The 12,329-nt window shown below is 42.9% G+C and overlaps 1 protein-coding gene across 10 annotated transcripts in view; it reads right to left on the bottom strand.

Moving 5' to 3' along the window:
* Window positions 1-12,329, bottom strand: part of ZNF462 (zinc finger protein 462) — a 134,579-nt gene that overhangs the window by 117,155 nt on the left and 5,095 nt on the right. Inside the window, exon 1 of one of the 10 annotated variants that reach the window (XM_074361945.1) lies at window positions 224-367. The exons of the other annotated variants lie outside the window; for them this stretch is intronic. The gene's annotated coding sequence lies outside the window, so the exon portion shown is untranslated. Of the gene's footprint in view, window positions 1-223; window positions 368-12,329 lie in introns of those variants that run through there. 10 annotated transcript variants of the gene reach the window in all.

The raw sequence follows: 12,329 nt of genomic DNA, 5'->3' as shown, positions 1-12,329 counted from the left end.
AATAAATGCAAGCTCTCTTCTTCTTCTCTCTTAAAATATCTCTGGCCACAATTTTAAAGCGGCGACTATAAAAGGTTATTTCAGAATTAAAAAAAAAATTCCGCAGATTCCCCTCGTCTCTCTGGAAATGTTCAAAACATAAAAATAAAGAGAAAAGCCCTCGTGGGTCATCTGCTCTGAAAGGTGAGAAATCACTCCGCTGGGTCACCAAAGAACCACTTACGCGTTCTTCCCCTCTGCAACCAACATCGCCGCCGCCGCCACCGCCACCGCCACCGCCACCACCATGCTGCCACCAAAGAGCCACCAATGAATGTTCTTCTGACTTGGAGCAGACAAGGTTAGGTAGGTCCTGTCAGGCCCTACCCACGCCCTTCCACATTTTGAAATATCATCTACCCTGAAGGCATTCTAAAATTAGCCTCCTTACCCGTGAGATCTCTAAGCATCTGATATTACAGTACATTAGTAAGACCAAGTGGACATGGACTATTAAAATAAACATTTGCACAGAGAAGACCAAAGCAATTCCAAGCAAGGCCACAGGACAGCCCTCAAACTGGCTCGGGGCTACGTATACGAATAAAACCATAAAAGAGTCAATCAACCTTTATATGAAACAGCAGGCCCCGGGATTTTTGCTGAATAAATACAGGGCTCTTAGACGAATCATCTTTGCCAGAACGATACCAAGCAAGAGGAAGAGTAATATCTTTCTTCCCAAAAGCTCAAAGAAGTTCACATTGATCAAAAATTATTCCCACAGCGCTGCAGGGAATATCTCTGCAAAGTGGGGATAGCCTTTGGTGTCATGTCCTTTTCCAAGAGGACAGGGCACCACCCTCAGGTGGTTTACAAACCCCTACTGAACACACACGCAGGTGTGGAATGCTGTGCGGCCCACAGCCAGCCAGCCGAGAGGCTCACAATCTGGAAAAGTCTACCTGCGAATGGACGACAGCAATAAGGACTGCTCATCAGATAAGACAGACGTGGCACAAAATTAAAACACAGAGTCTAAGACCTAGGACAACACAATTCACATCTGGTAAAGCCCTCTGAACAGATCTCAACCTCAGTTTCTCTATCCGTGACAAAGAAAGACACTATCATTTTTCCAGTGCCCATTATGAACCAGAACCCTTATACACATAAGACATTTTAGTCCTTATGCTAGTTCTACAGATTCATATCATTATCCCCATTTCATTGGGTAGGACGTCGTTGGAACAGAGAGGTTAGGTGATTTATTCAAGGCCACACAGCTAGGAAGGAACAGAGACAGATTTTATCCTGTGATTGTGCAAGACCCAGAATATGCTCCACCCACTACACACCACTTTCCTAAAAGATCCCAGCACAAAGAACTCCATGTTCACACAGAAATTCTGAGAAATTTGCATGCCTGATGCTTCAGCAAAAAGTAAGTGCCTTCTCCCAGCGAAAGTCTATCTATCTAAAATATATTTACACACTTAAAGAAGTTTACCCGTGAACACATACACACACACACCCATATTCCCATAGATATAGTAGCTGAGTTCCTCATTGTTCTTCAAACAGTTCAACTGCAATGAAGTTTAGCCATGGTGTGCACATTTTAATTGCATTATAACTGCATGTCAGAAAGGGAAGGCTGCCAAGTGACAATCTGGCCCAGTGATTCACAGTGTCACACTGACGTATCCACTTCTGATACAGGTTGTTGTTTATATTTCCTAGAAATCACTGACTTCGTTTGAGAGATAACAGTAAAGGATGGCCCCCGCAGTGACGTGTTCTTTTTCTCCTAGAATACATCAGCGGCAAATGTCATGAATTTGGAAAAAAGGAGGGGGTCACAGAAAGTTAAAAAGCCCTCATTCTATACTCCTCAGACCTTAATGATCCTGTAGACAAGGCAGTATCTTAAACACAGATGACACTCTTTTTCATTCTAAGACTATGCCTTATAAAGTAAAAGATGTATTCAAATGAATCACAGTAAATCTACTGAACAGGTGTCACGTACCGAGGGAAAAAAAAATCTAGCCGATTTTGGGTTTTTCGGCTTTGAGATTCCAATTTGCTGCTTTATGAATGCCTTTCATCCATATCTGAACTTTTAAAAACTTAGGAATTTATTTTTCTGTAGACAGTAACACAAGCTATATAAAATGTGCATGGTCACAGACAAGGTGAGTCTAAGACCTAGGACAACACAATTCACATCTGGTAAATGCTGCCACACACCTTTCGACTAACATGAGGAAAAAGATGATGGAAAGGTGGCCAAGAAAGGAAAAAGGACCACGAGGAATGTAGCGGGAACACTGGAAATGCACCGTTCAGAAGCTGTTTCAAGGAAGATCGCTAGCACTCACCTGTGCTGGGGTCAATTTTGATAATTGTAGTTGACGTCTAGAAACGGGGTTATGAATATAATTATCATGAAGCAGCAATTGGGCAATCACAACTTAATTAAGCCCACTGACTAGATTATCTTGTTTCCCCCCTAATAATCACATAACATTTAACACTTGCTAATTTCAGGACCTATGGGTGATGTTCGTTCATTATGAACAAGCTACAGCCACTGGTCAGAGGAAAAAGGAGTGAGGGATTCGGGCACCTGAGCCAACCAAGGGGTGGGGATGAATTTCAGGGGCAGCTGACCTCACTGCTCAGCCCCCCAAAAAGACTGATGAGAGGCAATGCCCTGGGGAAAGCTGGAAAGAATGATGAGGATGTCCACACGAGTGAGGATACAGGTCTGCTTTCTTGAACGTGTGCTATTCTATGCGATCCAGGCAATGTGCTTTTTCACATAATAATGCAGTCTGTCTTTGAAGAAGTGACTTTCTTTTCTTTTCAGTATAAGGGGGGATTCCCCCACCCACGCCTAAATACAGAAACTTTAAACATTTGCCTCCTTGGACACGCCCTAAGGCTCCCTCTCCTATCCTGCCTCTCATGTTGAGTGTATCCTCAAATTCAATGTCCTTTCCCAAGTGGATGTCACTGCACCCACAAAGAGATGTTGACCCAATTCCCCTACACTTTCTGCAAAGCTCCTAAGGGTAGCCTGGGGTCGACGTCTCTTCAAAGAATTAAAAGGAAGAGTTAAGAAACATGTTAAGGACCAGTCTTTGAGACAGGCTGGGCTCAGGGAGCTTCTTAGATGGCTAGGCACTATAAAAAGCTAAGGTTAAAGAGAGTCCCTATAGCTAAGGTTAAAATTTATATAAGAAATTACACCCGCAGAACCGCAGGCTTTGGTAGAGTTCAATTTTACTCTATTCAACTAAGTAGTTCTTTTTTTCTGAGCCTTTTTCCCATTAAAGGGCTTTGTCTAAGAAAACAATGGTTTTGATGAGTTTGGTAGATAGTGATGTGGATGACAGGTAAAGATGGGTAACTTTACAACCTCCTCTGAAACACTCACAGGACAAGCTTATCCTCCTACCCAGGTTTTGGGTACTGAGTCTGTCGAGGGACAGGCAATCACCTGAACACATCATAGCAAAGTTAAGACTTTATAAAACAACCACTCTTTGCCTGGAGGTTAAGTAGTCTACTGGGTAACTGATGCTCGACCGCCTGCCTTACAGAAAAGCTACTGTCCTGGATATCGTAGGGATATTTGGACCTGCTCCAGCTCCCTTAGTACAGCTTGTTACTCTATTAAGGGCATTTGTGGTCATCCCTGAACAACAGCTTCCTTACTGTACTGTGATGTTTCAGGGAGAGGCAAATAAAACCAAAACATTCATCATGTCTCCATGATCTAAACAGAGCACATGGTCATCCCGGAGGGCGTGGGGGCTATTAGCACCCATGCTTTGGACAGTATCTGCGCTCTTTTCCCAAAATGACCCTTAGACAGTGGAACTAATTTTCAAATCTGTCTGTGTGGCTTCTGAAAACATTTCTCGTGCTTAAGAGTTACCAGAGCCAATACAGGGCACTGAGACTTTCAAAAGAGGCCCTAAGAAAGAAAAAAGAACCACCCTCTACTTAAAAAAAAAGTCACACAGCATTATCTTTCTGCTTGTAACAGGAAGATGCTTTTTCAATATCCACGTGTGTGGCTACCTTACACTACTGAGCCTGATACAGTACAATTTTAAAATACTTATTCTCTAAATTTCCCCCTCCATGGTCTCTTGGGCTTCCCCCCCCCATCTCCTCTGTAACTCAGACGAACGAAGAGAGGGCACTCTTTAGTTAAACACACTTTGTCAAGCTATTACCATAAGTTGTATCTCTCACATCAACTAATATATTACAATTAATTTTCCATTAAGCTCAGATTTCCTTCCAGAACACCAGGATATACTCCTGGCATAAGCAACTGGAAGAGATAAACCATGAGGAACATACGCTATTAGCATCCTTAAGTAATAACCAAGGCCAGTTCCCACCAGCTGAGAGCCAGGAGGTAGTCCCCCTGTGTGTGCATCCTGGCTCCCCATTTCACAGCTCCATGAACTTGGGTAAATTACTTTACCTCCCCAAGCCTCAGTTTTCTCTACCACAGGAACAGTCCCTGGTTCATTTGAAATGTTAAAAAAAAAATGTTGTCGAGTATTAATATTAACTGTGAGTCACTCCAAGAGGGGAAATAGCCTTTTGTTAAAGGTTTATGTGATAGTCCCACTCTATAGAGGAGCTGGCAGAATTTTCTGATGAAGCAATCACATTTCATCTCCTTCTGGAAGGTATTCTTACAGAGCATCAGGAGGCGACAATACTCAGCAGAATGAGGGGGACATGTTCTTGCAGCTGAACTCTGACATTCAAATGGAAATAAACGGTCTCTTCCCTACAGATCCCCTTCCCAGTTGTCATTATTCAATATTAATTAACAGTCTTCAGAGAAGACCGCTTAAAATACGAACCACTGAAAAGTTTCCGGGTACTAGGCACTTGTGATTGAAATCATTACAGGGTCTCTGGCTGGTATCCACTTTTTGGCCATCTTGAAGCCTCTAACCCAGTGTTCAAATTTTACCCCCGATGGAGGACCCCCAGATCAGGTCCAGTCTGGGTTGAGTGATGACTGCTTGATGGCTAACTGGTCACAACACAGAGGGATGATGTAACTCAGGATTAGAACGGCTGAACATTCTGGACCACTGGCTTTAATTTTGGATTTTAAAATGCCAGGACTGGACTGACAGACCAACGTGTGATGCCAGGCTCCAGCAAAGGGCTTAATCCCAAACTGGACAGCAGGTAGTCATCATGGTCCACCCTTTCCCCTCTGAAACACGCACATCTCCAGTCCTCACTGCTCATACCCGGAGCTGAGGTGAAGATGCTCTATGGAGAGCCTTAGAGAGGACGATCGCATGTTCAGCCCATTAATAATGCAGGTATTTTCTGCTGCGCTCTATTCTCCACTCCTTTCTTTCTCCAGGAAAACCTCCGCCTAGGCCTACTTAACCAAATCCTTCAAGTTTCCATCCGCCCTGGGTCAGCAATGCCGTATTTATAACCCCTAAGTCATATACATTGCCTTCTGAGCCCAACTGACTTTCTTACAGTAAGAACTGACCAGAGACTGTGGGTCTGAGCCCTGGTCTTCATATTTCACACGCAATACGGACCAAATTACAAGGTCTGTTTCCACTTGCTTTACTGTTCTCGTAAAAGCAACGCCTTTCTTCCTGTAGGTGGGCTCTTCCCAGTGGACAGACCTCTTCTATTTCGACTTGTCCATCATCCCCCTGTCCCTCTTCTTCTCCTTCGCCCATCCGAGCCGCCTCTCCTTCCCAGTGAATTCCCACCGCAGCGGTGACAATGCTGCAGCCTACTTTTCTGTTAGCTTAACAACCCTGTCTATTTTCTACTTGTGCTGATGCTACTGTTTGCTTTTCTGACGGGCTAATCCATGTATCCTTTCAAGGCCTAACTTCCCTACCACGAGAGCAGCTGGAGCTGATTCACAGGTGCCTTCCAAAGCTTTTCATTAGCAATAGAAATGAGATGGTTTAGAAACCCATTTCTTAATCGGCAGGTGAGTACTGGAACTTTTGTGCGGCCAGCATCCTTGAAGTAGCCCACGTCGTGCCACTGCACAATTAGCTTCTGACTAATCAGTACGACGTTCTCGGCACACACTCGTAGTGTTAAAAGGGAGAATGTGCCCTCAGAGGAGCTCCAGCTCCCATCCCCTTCCCCTCCCCCCTTGCCCCCCCACCCCCTGCATTTCCCAGCTCAAGAGAAAAGCACTCAGCTGACATGAGCAAAACTGAAGGAGAACTGACTTTCCCTTCTTAAATCTGAAGAGGGAAGAGAATTCCAAAATGTGAAGGCCTTAGCACGCGTTCTGGTTCAACTGGCCAGACGAGGGCTTAGGGAGCGAGTCTGGCCTTCCCCAGCTGGGCCCTGTAGCAGCTAAGCCTCTCCACAAATCCTGGGCTTAATTCCTTCTGACACAGTCGTCTCGCCTGGGCCTCCAGCTCCTTCTGTGCTCAAACCAATCTGAATCCAAAGGTAAGTCGGGAGGAGGGTACAGCTCAGAGGTACAGCGTGGTGTGTCCCCCAGTACCTCCATTTAAATAAATAAACAAACAACATAATTATCCCCCCCCTCCACCCCAAAAACAAAACAAAAAACAAAGGTAAGTCTTTTCTCATCTTGCCCAAATGCTTCATTTCCTATTAGGTGATCCTAAAACATTTTAAGCAGGACCCACTGGTTCCTAGTGGAATTTCCCCCATCTTTCTTTTGTTAAAGGTCTACTCGAAAACCTGGCAAGTAACTTCCTCAATTCAGCAGCCTTCATCATCAGGCATTTATTTGTTGAACAAATAAGCACCTACCCGCCTTCCCTGCACCCTCAAGAGCAGGCTCCGCTCTTTGCAAGAAGTTGGGGGTAAGCTATGGACAGACCGGGCCCACGTGGTTAATATCCAGAAGCAACACGCAGTGAACTAAACAAGCAAACACATGAAAGCAAGGAAATCAATACCAAAATACCCATGACCTGGCACAAAAAGAAGCCTTCCCTCCAAGAATAACTCAAGAAAAAATGTCTCCAGCTAGGAGTTAGGCAAGAATGCTTTGAAGACACCAAGTCATCTACTCATCAGAATTAAGACAGTGCATCTGCAGGTGACCATTACTGGCACCCCACAGTACTCTACCTCTCCTCCTTCCGAGCCCTGAAAAAAACCTGCTTGGTGTTGGAGCTACACATCCCACGCCTAAAAATCTTACGTAAGCATCATCTGACAAGGACAGGCTCCCTTAGAAAGTAGACACCATTTAAAATAGCGTTTCCAAACAGATAGAGGGGAAGGCAGAGCTCAGTGGTAGAGCTCATGCTTAGCATGCACAAGGCCCTGGGTTCAATCCCCAGGACCTCCATCTAAAAAAAAAAAAAAAGAAGAAGAAATGGCATTTCCAAGCAGCAAATGTAAACCCAAAGTGCTTCCAATTGACTCTCTATTTATCAGCATGTGCAGTTCTCTGGAGACAAAGTTCAAGGGGACAAAAGATTCAAAAGAGCTTCCTAATATACTGCAAATGCAACCTAGATTCATAAAAATCCATTCTCCCTCACTTGGAAATGTCTCCTCCTGGGTTTTATAAATCCCAGAGTCAGTTCAATTTGGGATTATCTTCTCTCCAATACCCCCGCCAGCCCCCCCACCCCACCCTGCACTTTTTTTTTTCATCCTTCAGTACTGGCATGCAAACCATGCTGTTTTAACTTCTTTCCTGTTCTCCCAGTTCTTCTGGAACATTTTATTTTCGACAGTCAACTCATCTGGAGGAGTGCCACACTGAGGTCCAACTGTTTATAGCGTTAACTGTGTTTCTGCCAGAAGTCCACATCCCGCGCTACCTTCTCCAGACTGCCTCCCGGATTAAGAATTTATGCTTTAGTTTGGAAGAAGCTTCGAAAATGTGGAAACTTCCAAACATCACTCTTCTTCTTCACAAACTTACTTTCACTTGTCCAAGAGGAATCAGAAATGGAAGCCCACTGTCTCCCTTCTTAAAGCACCATGTTTCTCATGGTTACACGTTGCTCGTGCTGTTCAAAAGTCATTTTAAGGATGACTTCCCATACATGGGGGCCTGGGAAATAGCTAGCCATTGGTCTGCAAGAAGAGAATTGGGCCTCAAGAAGCTACATAGAGGGCACATTTTTGGATGAGTCCTGAACACTGGAAAAGCACCAGTCATCATTTTCGACTGGATTTCACTCTCTTGGCCGGCCATTCATCAGTATTACAAAATGGCATCTCTGAAAGAAGCCAATTTCAACCTTCACCACGTTGCAAAACAGATCCTCAGAGTCCAATTGTGGGCACTCTGGTAAGTCGCAATCAACCCAGACCAACTTCCAGAGGAGGGCATTTGAAAGGGACGCCTCAGTCCCAGATGACAGAACTACAGAGGAGAGGACAATGAGAGAAGAAAAACACAAACCCGAGCGCAAAAACTTGCCTGGAAGCCCCACGAACAAAGCTGGCCTCAGGAGCGCATCACTTCTACGAACGACCATGCTCAGCCCTGGGTTCCCGGATGTGTTACACTCAACTCAACAAAAATCAATCCTCCCGCCCCAGCAGTTTATGCTTTCAGAGTTTCTCAGACAGCCTCGCCCTCCGGAGAGGGGAGCAAGTGCTCCACAAACGGCTACAAATCACGTGCAGGAGGGCAGTGGAAAGGGCCCCTGATGGGAGTCACAGACCTGAGTTCTAGGCTGGCTTTGTTACAAATGAACTTTCTGACCTGTGCCAATTTCCTCTCCATGACAATACAGGGGGAGGGGAGATAGGAAGTAGACGACCTCTCCAAGGCACAAAACAACCAGCTTCTTGATGAGAAGATCTGCCCGTTGACTATTAAAAGTCCTGAATATTCATCATTTATGGTGTTCCCAAGTAGTCAAGTTTGAAATGATTTTTATGTTAATTTCTACTTGGGAAATGATATTTTTTGTCCATCACCCCAAAACCTCAGCTTAATCTGTGTTCCCTGGAGTTCTTTCATAGTACAATAAATGCCTCTCTTCTCTCCCTTTCTTATTTTTTTAAGCAACCTTCCCCAAACTAAGACTTGTGCTATTAAAAGAGCTTAGAACTTCCCATTTCCTTGCTAGGGCTAAAATTAAACTGTCCATTCCTTAGGGCCCAACAAAACATCTGCCAGATGTCCTGGCATATCACACAAGAAGAGGAATTTTCTTCTAGCATTATCTACTTTCTTCTCTGTTTTTTCATAATCAATTAATAGGTCACCAACACTCAGCTAATGTTTCTTTCAAAGCTACCAATTTCCTAAATACGTGAACTTCACAAGTTAAGCACTTTCACACACACTCACAGACACTGATCCCCCCCCCCAGTTCACTAAGTTTTAGTGATAGACACTGGAAATATTTCCCCCTACTTCTTTAGAATTTCCTTCATTTCCATAGACTAATCATCCAATCATACACTCAAGTCAGATCCTTCATACCCTGAGTTCATTATTTATATATTTCCTAATTTGTGAGGGTGGCATTGTGAAATAGCCTCTCTGCTCCCCAGCCATCAACTTAAAACATTCAATACAGCTTTGTCAATGTCCTGTCCCATGAGGCAGTGAACTGTAACTCTGATAAAGGCACATACCACAAAGAAGATAAGGAAGGTTACCTTAAACGAGAAATCTCAACACCAGGAAAGAGCCCCAGATGGACTAGACCCTATTAAACTCCATCACACAGAAAAACGGAACTCATTCCCAAGGCAACTTTACCATTCTTTACTTTCAGGAAAACTGACCACAAGTACTCTAAAGTCCATTAGTAGAGTTAGATTTCTTTTTCCCCTACTGTCTTCCAGAAGACTCATTAGAAAGAAAGGAAGAAAGAAAGAAAGATAGATAGATACATAAATTAAACATATATATAATTCTTTTTCATCTAAAAGTTGTCTCCATGACTATAACTCAATAAAAAAATGTTTAAAAAAAAAGTTGTCTCCAACTCCAAAGAGTGAGGAAAAAAACAGGTCCTCTGGGAATGTGATCAATGAATTAGGTGGAAATAAATCTGAGAAATATGGAATACGGAGGCCCAACAAGAATCTTTTTTATAGCAGTATGCATCACAACTCACATATACTTCTCCACAGAATGATTTCTTTGTGATATATGAGAGCAAATTAGGTAAAAATTGACATAACAAGCTTCATCAACTTGATGTCACAAAAACAAGGATCTCTGAGCTCTGACATCAATTGAGAATGTTCAGTTCGACACTTTTTATTTCTCTACTAGCGGTTTATCCAAAATACTTGTCCCATTTCAAATGTGTATATCCAAAAAAAATCTCAAGAAACCATGTCTTGAATATAATGGTGCTTCTTATGTTGCTGGAAGAACATCAGAGATGGATGTGTCTCTTAGGTAACTAGTTAGAACATATTCTCAAAGCCCAAAGTGCCTCCTAGATACCTAATTTTTCCCTCCAGAAAAACTCAGCTCTAAGGCTGTCTATAAAGACACCAGAACATTTGGTTGCAAAGTACAAAAGTGTGAGTCAAACTGCTGGACTGGCAACCAGTTTGTCAGATTCCCCGCCCCTCCCCTACTGGAATAAGTAATTAACCTGCTATCCTGGTCTCAACAACCACCACAAAGCTATCATGGAAGTTTGCTTCGAGATCAACATATAATGTATTTATGTTTACATAAATGTATGTGGTTAATTAGACGCAAAATTATCTCGTAATTACTTTCCCAAAGAACTCATTTTATCCCATTGCATTTGAACTTCCTGAGTTTGAACATGGAACGTGTGTGTATGTGTGTGTGTGTGTGTGTGTGCGCATCAGCAAATTTAAACACAACAGTGATGACATTCTACTTAAGAGCAAAAGTAATGGTATCAAAAGGTAACATTCAAAAAAAAATGAACAATGAAAGGTATGATTCCAAGTAAGTTTTTTTTTTTTCAGGTGCTCTTGGAGAGCCCTAGGTTTTTAATGAAGAATCAGAGCCCTGAAGAGAAGTATTTTTAAATGAGCATACACATTAACTGAAAATCTTCAAAACCATACATCTTCTTCTGCAAAAACAGGGTTTTACTTCACTGACCATGGACAATTATCAGCTAAAGAACCATGTATTGCTCCTCTTCACACCCCTCAGAAGAACAATAACCCTCAATTAATGACATAACAGTTTGGTTGGAAGAATGTGATGTTGTCATAGACAGCCCTGTGCATTTACTGAATGACACTGCTACCAGTTACTCAACAGAATATAACTACATCTGGGAATCTAAAACGACCTCAATATGCACAAAAATACTGTAGACATAAAGAACTTTACACACACACAAATCTGACAGAGGAGAAAGCAAAGCAAGAAAAAAAAGCTGGTGTAAGTCGCTCACCCATGTGTTCCTCATTTCTGTTGAGGCTGGTACCTTTCTATCTTCCTCCTTAGTTGAAAACAAGGTCCAGTCAGCCTCCTTACAATATATTAATTGGTTCTGAATCTCCTCCAGGTTTTTATCCCACTGTGGAGCCTTCCTCACCTGTCTTCAATACTCCATCTAAAATTCTTCCAACATCTTCCCTCATCCTCAAGATGGCTACCTCACCTAATGGAAAAGCAACATCTTCTTGGTTGGCTTTTCAAAATTCCTCAAGCATTTCAGAATTTAGTTTTTCACTTGGATCAATGACATACATTCTCTAGAACTAATCTGTGAAGAACTCCCAATCAGTGTGTGTGTGGACTGGGGTAGGTTTGGGTCCTTTCTTCAAACCATCCTCACAAAATGTCTTCCTCTAAGACTAATAAATTCCCCAATTAGAAAGGCGAAGCTACTTGGACATAAGATTTTCTCAACCGACATAATATTAAAATTTCGTTCCCATAGTGATATGGTTAAGAAGACATCTGATATTTCTGAAGACTTACAGTACTCGAGAACATGGGGAAAAAAAAAAAAACCCAGCAGAATGGAAGGGAAGAGGGAAAACAAAGGAACTCAAAGAAGGCCTAATACACAAATGGAGCAGCCTGAAGAGAAATGTAGAGCCTGGAGAAACTGGGGTCAGTCAGTCTTAGATCTAGTTCCTCTAAAATCTTGCAGGATTTGTTGTTGCTGCTGTTTTGCAGGAATCAACCCCAACCAGACAATAAAGTCTTAAAGTGCATCACAACCTGATGATCACCAAGCCCCAGAACTCCAAAAAAAATCTCAGCTCAGGGCCACCACCATCTTCACAGTGAGGAAATCACATTTCCTGGTGACTTGCAGGAGAACTGGAACAGCTTAAAGTTGTGTGAAGACCTCAGTGGAGAGAGGTTTCAGGTTTTGCCTTGC

The sequence above is a fragment of the Camelus bactrianus genome, chromosome 4, assembly GCF_048773025.1.
Source record: "Camelus bactrianus isolate YW-2024 breed Bactrian camel chromosome 4, ASM4877302v1, whole genome shotgun sequence".
Lineage (NCBI taxonomy): Eukaryota > Metazoa > Chordata > Mammalia > Artiodactyla > Camelidae > Camelus > Camelus bactrianus.
This window is presented reverse-complemented; position numbering and strand designations above follow the sequence as displayed.